Here is a 6,000-nt window from a genome sequence, read left to right as displayed (position 1 = left end):
TTTTATTTTTAGCAAGATTTACATGTCCTGAGTAACATTCATAGCTAATAACGGATGCCACAAAACCACCATAGTCAAAGAATGAATGTGAAGTCTTAGAGTAAAACCAGTCCTCTAATAGCCTAAAATTAGGAAGTATTTAATTCTTCTAATTTAATTTTATTTTTTAAGTGAGCAATTTCTATTTGTCTAAATAAGGTACAGATGCATTTAATCACTGAATTTTAAGTCGTTTATTTAATATCATATTTCAATAGCTTATATTCTTACTTCAACATTGGATTAGTTCATGATAATAGACACATTTTGTTATAAAAAATAACCACAAATAAATTTAATGATTTTTTTTTTTTTTTTTACAACATTATGAGTGGTACAGCATCAGTAGATTTTCTTGAATCATTTACCGTTTTATATAGAGAGCTGTATTAAAAGTGAGAGATGTAGTACAGAAACCACCTGTAGGGTTCACTGTCAGCTTTGGTACATTTTAACAGATTCTGCCTCGAAAAGTCAAACTCTTCACTTGTAACTACACGGAATACATCAACAAGAGGTCACCAGAACAAAAAAATAAACATGTCCACCCTTTGTGCAACAGAAACCTTCACATTCCTCTCAGGACACTGGAGTTAACACCTGCACCATAACGCAAGCGAAACTTTTCGGGAAGTCCATTCTAAGTGCTTTTAATTGCCATGTAAGGACCGCTTCTTTTCTTCTTCCACATAGCCCCTGGCTTTCAGCACAAAAGTCTGACAATGCCAACAGCTTCTTTATTTGCTGGGATGCTCTGGTGGAAATTTAAGCGTGAAGAACCCAGTGTTCCACAGAACTGATTTGAGGGTAAAGGTGAGCTGGGAACTGGATGGTTAATGAGGTTCCTGAACTCAGGTGATATTTCTTAACGTGTTTTCAGAGAAGTTGTTTGTCAGGGGAAGAACAGCAGCAAAAACTACAGCCAAATGCCTCACTAGTGTGATGTCGGCATACATGAAGGTCCAAGCTCTTCTTCTGAATGCTGTAAAAAAATTAAAAATGCGTCAGACATTAATACCATCAGTATCAGTTAGCACTGCACGAACACAGGCAGTCAGTCTCTAGCTAGAGTGTTCACAAATCCACAATAGCCAAACAGTAGGTCAGGGGATGAGTCATTTCTAGCAAGATCTCATGGTTCTGTCCAGTGGCAGAACACAACTCTCCTGACTCCTAACCCAATGATTTCACTTACAGCTAGCTGTGTTCCCAAGTGAGAGTTCCTAGACCTAAAATGTCTCTCATTTTACACAAGCAAGATGACACTTTTCACCATTTTTTTTCCTACCACTGGAGTAAGTTAGTGGAGTTTTGCACCATGTTTTCAGCCATATTTCTATTTTAGTGTCTGTTGTGAACCTGTAGATCTATCTATTCCTTGAAAATAGAACCTCTGTGCAGGCAATAACAATCTAAACTCCTACAAGCACAAGTGTCCCAATTTACTTTTTAGTGTTAATAGGACCTATATGCATTTACACCCTTAGGATATAATTGCACCAGCATGCAGCCACACACACCAGAGATGTAGACATTTGCATGTGTATCTCCATGTAATTCCAGTTCAACGTAGTGAAAACTGCAAACCAGTCTGAATACACTGAAGTTTTGACCTTGCATTTGTCATTTAATTCTACCTACTTTGCATTATGACAGAGGGACGTACCTCAAAATAAAGAACTTAACCATAACACAAATACTTTCAAGGATTTGTTCTATAGCAAAATGTGAGGTCTGCTGCACACTTACTATGGGTCTAAATCCTGGAATTATCATTTGATCCTAATCAAAACCTCAGTTCTTTTAGATTCAGGGAACACCAGATCTAGAATCTAAACCTTTGGATTTTGGCACTTCTCCCATAAAAGGACAACCTAGAATACAGCTGTATACAGGCTGTAAGAGAACCCAGACTGAGACTCAGCACTTGTTACCTAACATCAAACAATCAGATTTCAAAATCTGCCAGTTCGTAACGTAAGCTTCTCTGAATTTTAGGTTTCCCTTAAAGAGATATCAAGGATTTGTTTATTTTGGCAACAACTATTTGCAACCATATGAGCTAGGAAATTAAAACAATCACCCACAGTAGGATTCATCCCACATGTTACCCAACAGGCGTTTTATCTTCTAGATTTCCTCTGTAAAGTTAACTGCAGGCAGGCAGTAAGTAACCCTAACAGGGGTGAATTAGCCCACACATTTAAGTAATGTCTCTTATGACATTAAGAAGTCTTTTGGGAATGCCCATCATTCTCCATTGAGTATAGAAGGGGATCCACAAAGAGGTCAGCTTAAACTACTGAGTTGGCTAAAATTAATTCTTAGACTTAGCAATGTATACACCATACCAGTTTAAAAACCTCACGGTTGGTGCTGCAAATATTTACAGGTTTTCTATATTTGGGTTGTGGTACTTAGGCGGTAGTGTTATTTATACGAATGCAACAAGCAAAAGACTCTAGACTTTCTTAAAGTATGCTTAATCAGAAAAGCATACCTTAATCCTCCTTTCCCCTCACACCTAACAAATAAAAATATATTGGTTGATCTGGCATGTAAGGAAGTATTTTACTACGCATGCATAGAAAAACTTGTATTTTCAAATTAAGATTTACACAAAAGATTAAACATTTTCCCATACATTCTTATTAAGCAGCACAGAACTCTCCCTACCTCTATTATCATCAGGAACATGCAATTTTCAGGAAATCCTCTAGCAGTCTTTGACAGCAAAACTACCAAAAATGTGAACCTGTCGGATTCTGTGCCATCAGAAGCAGTCATCTGACTCTTCCAAGTCACTAAGCAAGGCAGATATCTCAAACAAATTTACATCTCTTCTTCTACATAGCTCTAAAGTCTTGATAAGACAAAAGCCTTAAAGTAAAAAGACTCTACCTGTTTAGCCCAGTTACATACACATTTTAAGTCTTGAGTTCATTATACATACACACAGAGATGCACTTTAAAGTTAAGTTGCAGTGTAATCCTGAATTTTGATGAGCAGTAGCCACTGCAGATTCCACTATATTGTTTTTCATTCAATGTATCTGGTAAGCTCAAAGCAGAAATAATCTTAATGGGTTAGAGCTTGAATAATGAAACTCTCTTCTAATTCAATATCAGTAAACAATATATATTTATTCATTAACTAAATCAGAATACTGGAAAAGTTTAGAGATGACATTTTTCTGTATATTTCATCACTGCAGTTATGCCATCCCTCGTCTTGCTTACACTCAGATCTGCGTGTGATTTCTACTCTTTACACCACACTTTTGAATACAGCCCACTGAATCAGTCAATGGGTTCTGTGTGGGTGTAAAGTATATGCTTGGGGACTGGAAAAGGGTTGGGTTTGCTTAGGGGTTTTTTTCTTTCCCCCCTTTTTTTTTTTCTTTAGCATCCCTACATTTTGTTGCATTTTTGATATAATTTCAGAAATAGAGCATGCACTTAAAAATCTTAAGGCTATTACAGATCTGAAATAGATTACTTAAGAAATAAAAACTAACTTAACTGTATTTACCCAATTCAGGCGAACTGTTTCACGAGTGGCAATTTCAAACATCCACACTGTTTAGGTCTGGAACACTGCGCAGGCATTTGCCACTATGCAGAGAGGAACTAAATATTTTGTAAGCATAGATTCTACACACAAGCAAAAAGTGCTTCCAGAGAGCGTTATCATTTACTCTTACAGACACTGGTTAAAACATTCACTTCCTGATCTCATAGACCCTCATTATACAATAAGTTTTTAACTTATTAAAGAACAATTCTATTAATTTCAAATGTAACTAGTTCCACAGCAAAAGTTAAGCATGCAAGTGTTTATATTATGATGGTTAATGTGCATCTAACAAGGCAAAGTAGGCTGGTAGAAGGGGGCACATTGTTAATTTGCAAGCAACAAAATCTTTGCTTCCTGTAAGTAGGGCTGACTTATTACAAATAAATTACTTGTAAAATAATACTGAACAGAGACAAAATACTATGACAGGCATTACAGAACGGTTTATTAAAAAAAAAAATAGATTTTTAGTAGTATAGGACTTAATGACATGTCCCCTGTCATGCTTACTCTATCCTTTAACTAAAGCTTTCTGACAGGAGACGGAACTGGATTTCTTGTGCCTAATACAGTAGTGCATAAAGACTAATAGGTTATCAGTGTTCCACTCTACAGGAGTTCACCACTACCACCCCTCTCAAATTTTCCAACCACTATTTTCTCCTTCATGTATTAGGACATACATGATACTTGCTAGAAAGTAAATATCTGTAAACAAATACATGTTGTCTTTGTAACAAGGCCAGTAAGCGACCATTCCATTACACAAATTTCCTTCACATTTTGTTACAACATTTTGATAAATGTTTACAATTCTGCATTTTTACACAGCTGCCACAAAAAATAGGAAAAGCGTTCTCCCCGTTATTCCATTACCAGGTACTGAAAAACTCTTGGTGAAGGAGGAACTTACTTTAAGCTCAAGGTATCTTATCACTTTTGAGATGCATTTCCAGATTTTAATTCTGACATCAAAAGACTCCCCAAAAGGAGCACTAGCTTTGTGATCAGAACTACCTAAAGAAACAGAGCAAATTAAGCTCTCCTCCACAGAAGTAACAAACCAAAATTTATGAAGCCATCTCTTCGCCAACCTCTGTATACCTCAAGAAGTGACTTGTGAACATCAGCTTATCTTAGTTTAAACCTTTCGAGTTTAAAAAAAACCTAAAGCAAACAGTACATCATTTAGTGTACAGAGTTTAAACACACAAGAATTTAACATTTAAACAGCCTCTAAGGATGCTAAGCACATACTTTTAACATGTACTTTGGCTTTACTAAGACTGCCTAATGCTCCCACTCATCGCATGACGCACTCTGCCAACACTGCAAAATGAAATGCATTAGCACTGTCAGAAATGTGATCATTTCCTCACTCAGCGGGGGTGGGAGGGTGGAATCAAAACACTACAAGCAAAGTTGCAGACAAAATCAGTGTGAAAAGCAGCATGGTGCACCTAATACAGCAAATTAAGACATACAGTAGTGAATGAACACATTTTTGCTTTTATACAAGTCACTACTGTTTGTCCCAGTACCCCCTTCACAGACACAGCTATCACCTTCTACCAGATATTTCTGGTTTAGGCACATTAATGTTCTATACACCTTCCATCAGTCTATGCAGTTATATACAGAAAGAGCTGTAAAGAGGGACAGAAAGCAATCCCTTTAAACAAAAAAGCCTTTGTAGAGCCAAGCTCGAATAGGAATACATGTAAATGCTTGATGAGGCTTTTACTAACAGGTAGGAGTGCACACCTTAAAGTGTGGGGTTTTGTTGTTTTTTTTTTAAAAGCCAACAGATTTATGGAATTTGTCCAACAGAGGGACATTTCATATATTTACACTACATGAACAGAGTCAACATTTGTAGGGCCTCTCACTAGTGTGTGTTCGGAAGAGCTGTTGCTGAGAGCTTGCATCAGTGGAGGTGTAAGAGCAGATCTCACATTTGAAAGGCTTCTCGCCTACGAGTAAATGGAAGCAAATATGAAGGAATCTTCTATGGGAACACAAAGTGTGTGTTGGAAATTCAAAAGAAAAGCAGTGGATTAGCATTTACAGCACATCCTCAAAGCCACAGCTCATCTTTCACATGATCTTGTTGCTAATGAAGCATGATCTTAGATAATGGTCTAGGCAGTTAAAGGTTACAGTCTGTTTTACCAGTAGGAGATCCGCTGCATCTAAATTTGGCTTCCACCATAAGTCTAATCAAGAAAAACTGGCCAGAACCATTTCCAAATTTAGTTTTGATCTTTTTTTTCCTGAATCAAAGTTCAGAGGGCCAACTTTCAGCGTACTCTATGTCACCAATTAAAACCAACCAAACAAAATCCCTCAGAAAGGGGAAATGTAGCAGAACAGGAAACTGTCAA

The 6,000-nt window shown here is 37.0% G+C and overlaps 1 long non-coding RNA gene across 5 annotated transcripts in view; it reads right to left on the bottom strand.

Moving 5' to 3' along the window:
* Positions 1 to 218: 218 nt before the first annotated feature.
* Positions 219 to 6,000, bottom strand: part of LOC141739213 (uncharacterized) — a 22,165-nt gene continuing 16,383 nt past the window's right edge. For all 5 annotated transcript variants that reach the window (XR_012585618.1, XR_012585619.1, XR_012585616.1 and 2 more), the window contains one exon: positions 219 to 1,021. This is a non-coding gene — a long non-coding RNA (uncharacterized LOC141739213). The remainder of the gene's footprint in view (positions 1,022 to 6,000) is intronic.

Source organism: Larus michahellis, chromosome 2 (genome assembly GCF_964199755.1).
Source record: "Larus michahellis chromosome 2, bLarMic1.1, whole genome shotgun sequence".
Taxonomy (NCBI): Eukaryota; Metazoa; Chordata; class Aves; order Charadriiformes; family Laridae; genus Larus; species Larus michahellis.
Note: the sequence above shows the minus strand (reverse complement) of the source record. Positions and strands in the feature narration are given on the sequence as shown.